The following is a 6,000-nucleotide window of genomic DNA, read 5'->3' as shown; positions in this document are numbered from 1 at the left end:
CAAACAGGGCTTGCCTTAATTGATTTTGATTCCAAAGAAAGGGAATAACAATTCCTCTTTTCAAATCGGATTGAATATACGAAACAAAATCAATTAAAATAAAGCTAAGGAAAGAAGATATTAAATAAGCACACTTAGCTTGGATGGAGCACAAAATTATCTCTCGGAAGTTCGACGAAGATTGGCTTGAATACTATAATTAAATCGATGATTTCTTCCGAGATTCGTGCTCTATTTATAGGTGAGAAGATCAGTTCTTCGGGGTCTAGAGTGCTCTACGACTAGTCGAAGCCATAGAGATATTTGAAAGATTAGGCGGGATAAGCGCAGACCGTTCTACGATCGGTCGTAGCCCTCCTACGACCGGTCGTAGGTTTCCTTCGACCGGTCGTAGGTCTGTTCACGACCGGCTGGACTTCGAGTCGTAGATTCTACGACGGGTCGAAGTGCGTCGACACTGTTCCTACGATCGGTCGAGCAGTCTCCAGGACAGTCTAACAGATTTTATCCGTAATTTGTAACAAACTTACGATCGATCCAGGAAATTTCTTAGACCGGTCGAAGCAAGTCTAGGACTAGTCGAAGCAGACCTAAGACTAGTCGAAGAAACAGACCAATCACATGTAAAATAACATTCGACTTATGTATCCGAAATGACCTACTTCTAAGGTCATCCTATGGTCAAACAAACCTCAATCATGAAGTATGGACATTGAAACAAGAGACCATGAAGAATGAGCCTTGAAGTCTTGATGTAGACTAAACCTTGAAGTAGCTCAATCATGAAAGTGGCTTGAGTTTCAGCTTGAGTCTTGAGTTCAGCTTGACTTTCAACTTGAGTCTTGAGTTCAACTTGAGTCTTGCCTTGTACTTTCTTTTTCTTTTCAGCTTGAGTCTTGTGAGCAGTTCTTGCATTCAAGAGTCTTGTCTTTGAGAGCGTTGCTTGATGTGAGCTTAGCTTGTACATGTATGTTGATCCTTGAGAGAGCTTCACTTATGCAAGTTATATATAACAGAGTATAATAGTGATTTTGGCACTACAAATTTGACAACAAACAGGGATATAAACTATAGCACTTACGAAAATTTCTAAAATTCAAAATCTCAAAATTGAAAACGAGAATTTCAATTAAAAATCATGGTGAGCCTTATGAAGGTTTCAACAGTAGGCATCAATCTCGCCACTGTTTTTTCTGGTGGGGTCCACTACATATTTGGATCTGCCTCATTCTTTAATTAATGCTCTAAAATTAAATCTCCAAATAGATGGACGGTGTAGATAAAGCACATACATCATAGTGGGCCTATGGAACTTGATGACGTCACTTCGGTTGCGAATCTCACTATTCAACCTGTCAGTAGCTAATTTGTGTCCAAGTAGGATGCGGATTGGCTGGTGTACCTCACACCAGGTATATAGCTGCTGTATTTTTGTCAGCAAGTTCCGTGGGTCCCTTCATGAGGTATGTGTTATATCCAAACCATCCATCCATTTGGCGAGCTTGTATTAAAGCTTGAGACGAATAATAATTTGCATACGATTTTTGGGGTCACAGAAGCTTTGGGGTTACAGAAGTTTTGGATCAATATAATTTTATTTTTTTCCTCTTCATACTGGTATTTGTGACCTTATGAACATATTGGATAGAAAATAAACTTAAGTAGGCCACAAAAGTTTTGGATCAATGTGTTTTCACTTCATCCAATTGGGAATGACCTTATAAAATGTTTGGATAGCATATAAATATAAGGTGGGCCTTATTTGAAGGTTTTGTGGCTACTGTTGTTCAATCCTATAAAACATATAGTGACAATCTTCTCGCTAGGAGGAATCGAGGGCCTTATGATGATATTTTAGTTTTTTATTAAGTATTTTAGTTTATTTGAATTAAATATAATGATTTTATTTTTATTTAATAAAAAATAATTTCTTTATAATGTAAAACATTTCCAAACGAGAGATAGGGGCAATTGTGTCAAATTAACATATTTAAGACATTTAAGATGTTTGTTAACAAACGGTTTGTTTCAGATTCAGTACTTAATTTTTAGACTTCAGCCATAATTATCATACAAGTTTTTATACTTCAATTTCATATTCAAGCTTTAGATTTTAGATTCAGGCTTCAGATTTCAGATTCGGTCTTTAGACTTCAGATTTAACAAGCGGGGCCTTAATCGGTGATATGTCGTCTGCAGATACATACCATTGATCAAGCTGGCCAAGTGTGAATAGCACCATGAAGAAAGTGAAGTCTTATTCAAGGGCCATCCAATGTGAGGCCCGCCGTATTGATGGTTTAGATTACTAAACATGAGTCTTATCTATTCATGCAATTCAATCAAACACAAGGCCATATATGTGATAGAAGGCATGTATTCAGTTTACATGTGTGATTATGAAGTGCAGTCGTGCCAAAGTCGTATTCAACTTAATGTTTGATTGAACACTAATGACCTCGCTCTGAAACAATTGAGTAAACTCAAATTTAGAAATCTAGCTATCGAGCCAACCACCGATTCTGATAAGTGACCGAGCAATTTGTGAAAGGGTGAGGGTGAATCATCCTTGGTGGATTTTTTTGCCTTGTATCTATGGACTTATTATTTCATTGGTAATTTTGGCTAATATATTTCTTGAATGAATAAAGATAGACAAATAAATAAAATAATGCGAAAACAATACCAATAAAATTAATATTTAGATGAAGCTCATTACAATCGACAAAGTATTAAAACAAATTAAAGAAATAAATAAACGAGAGATAAATACATGATATGTTCATAAGAATAGATGATTGAGGCGAGTTGTTAACAATCAAAGCAAGGATTCGATTGATCGGGACCCAACAACTCAGAATTGTGGATATTTAATCCGATCCTATAATATTATAGCAGTGGCGCTGGATAGTAGCAATACATGCTAAGATAAACGTAGAGATAAATATAAAAGAGATAGATTGTGTTTGACATGGGCCTCGAGCTCTTCACCGCGCGCTTTTTTATAGGTTGTCAAGACGGCAAACCCTCCTTATTGATATTAGATCCTTGGTATTTACAGCATACATTCTAAATATGAAGATATCTGTATATTTGTAATCATTGATTTTTAGATCTCCACTTTTGTATAGATGCTCTTATATTGGACGCCTTTAGGACCCGACCGCATCAAGAAGTGGGATTGATTAGGAAAACCTCTACCGCTGATCACAAACTTGAAATCGATCAGCTCATTCATGCATCCAAATGACCTAATCAAGTTCATCCATCCTTTTCACGATCCTGGTCCCTTCTAATCATGGAATTGGTGGGACTGGTTCCACTAATTCGAGCACTCATTATATTTTTTAAATTCCGATTGATGTAGCTAATACACTAGTGTTCATCCTCTCATGATTTGGATTAACGTGGTGACCAATCTGCTCAGATATCAAACTGATCTTCAAATATTCGGAACATTTGTGATCACCGCAATTTTTTTCAAACGTTTTTGAAAAGATTTCTCATTTTAAAAAAATTACAAGAGACGGGTATTATAGTCAGATCTGTAATAGGATTCTTTCTCTCAGTGGATCTTTATACACTTGTCAGGCACGCTACCTCATTAATTGGCTTGTTAATCACGATCATGTGTCGTGCGACATTTCACTCTTATAAAGGCATGCGTGTGGTTTGGTGTCATCACATCAATAACAAAATTCGTATCGTCAAATGAAGATTAAATGAAAATATCCTTGATCAGCACGAGTGTAATTCTATTTGCATTAAACCCGTAGTGACAACATGTGGCGACTTCTCATTGATCTACGTCAATGCACCGAAAATGGGTGTAAACATTATCTATACCACGTAAAGCCCAGTTGACCTATTCAATAGCATGTACAATACCTCGCACATAAATCAAGTTTCTCACCTTAATGGATGGCATTGACATACATGCAAAAAATGAATGGTTATCTTAAAAAATGGACCATTTATATTCGACGTGCAGATGGGGACCCACTTAATGAATAAGCATGTAAAGGCATTCAAATCACTTAATATCATTTTTATCAAATGGCTCAGGATTTGAACGGCTCAGTCAGTTCAAACCGGGTCACATACTGAGTAGGGGGTGAAAAAATTGGCCCAATTCACCTGAGTTGGGGATTAATCCAGATATCAAACCGAATGAGGTCTAACCAAGTACGGGTCGGACAAGTCCCACAGGGCTCCCATAACAGTACAGATTAGCTCTAAAAGTGAAGGTTATATAAAGTGCAATAGTCAAAGACCCGTTTGGATGTTCTTATGAAAACGGTTTCTTGAAAAGGAGGTTTCAAGCCTGCAATTCGATGTCGGAACATCAAACGCCCCTTTGCAGAGACTAGAGAGCATGCCCAAGGGTCATGGGTTGTGCGTCTTTTCCTGGTAACCTTCAAATGCTGATGAGGATTCCATATTCTGACCTTTCATAGATGAGTTGGGTAAGCAACCGAAATATTAATACACTTCTACAATAAAATGTCATCCAACAAGCCTCGATGCACGTACGTCTCCCCAACCTCTTTCACATACTTGACATGTTGATGAAATCTGGGCCACTCATCCATTGGACCCCACCTTTGATTGGACATTAACCAAGAATTATGAATGATCTTTTTACTCATCCAACTTGAACCATTCATTTTAGCATCCATCTATCCACTAACAATTAAAAGTACGTGCAGTGCGATCATAGTATGATTCTTTGTTAGCACCCAATTCATCATCAAATATGTTGAATGTATGGTCCAGATGTCCCCAGTGAATGCCGAGGTTGCACGGTGGAAGATGAGGATGCACGACAACTCCCATCCCCCGAGAGGCATCAGATTCAGAGCAGCTTCAATGTATATCTTCAGTGGGATTGTTAATAGAGCAGGATAACAACGTTTGAGTAAATGAAAAATGCCTACCCCAACTAAAATAAGATAATCTAAGATAACATTCCGTAAGCGTCTATAATACAAAAAGAACCTTTTAAAGAGACATGTTAGCTTTTAGTGGCCTTCATTGGGGCTAATTGACTTGACCAATTCGCATGTCATGGTATTTACGATAGGCTGCCTACGAATATGAGAGAGTTCCAATAAAGTTTTGCTCATCGGGCTGGTCATGTATACTGATATGAACTGCACTCATATCCATATGCAGATTGCATGTTGAGTAATTACTTGGTATGCTTAAAAAATAGTTAATTTAAAACAATTTTAACTGCTTAATTTCAACATAAACATAAATCTAAGTTGATAATTGTCAGCAATTGATCATAAAGATTATTTGAAAATGTTCACTTTTTTTTACACCTGCTTATGCACAGCTCAGGAAGAGTTTGAATAGAGAGGAGCACATAGTTTTTATTTATTTATTTATTTAAGATTTGGCCTGTTGATGGTTGGGTTGCGTCACAAGTATCTTAGACTAGAAGTGTCTGAATCCTGCTCATCAACAAATATAAACTTAGGTTACACGCTTATCCACAGCTCAGGTGGTAGACCAGGTGAAAATACCTTGTTTCAATGCTGAGGCGACTAACAAGCTAACATATATGTGTTTGTGCACGCGCATGTGTGTGTGGGAAATAGTTTTATGAGGTAAAGGTCATGGGAACTTCTCATGAGGTCGAGTTGTGTGGGCCCCATTGTGATGCGTGCCAAACATCTACCCCATTAGTTAGATACACCATTCAGCCTCAGGCTTAAAAATCAAGTGAATCCATGACTTTTGTGGGCCACATCACATACAAAAGTCAGGAGGGTTATTCTCTCATTAAAACATTCATAATCGTTTTTTGGGCTCACCGAGATGTCGTTCACAAATCCAGCCCATCCATTATATGTGTCCTACTTGGATGAGGGGTCAGACCAAGTTTTAGATGCATCCAAATTTTAGGTGGGCCTCACCAAGTGCTTTTATATGTTTTAGGCATGTCTTCATATGATTTTAGATCGTATGGCCCACTGAGTTCCGTGTATAGCT

The sequence above is a fragment of the Magnolia sinica genome, chromosome 19 (assembly GCF_029962835.1).
Source record: "Magnolia sinica isolate HGM2019 chromosome 19, MsV1, whole genome shotgun sequence".
Classification (NCBI taxonomy): domain Eukaryota; kingdom Viridiplantae; phylum Streptophyta; class Magnoliopsida; order Magnoliales; family Magnoliaceae; genus Magnolia; species Magnolia sinica.
The sequence above is the reverse complement of the archived record's forward strand: the minus strand, read 5'-3'. Positions refer to the sequence as shown.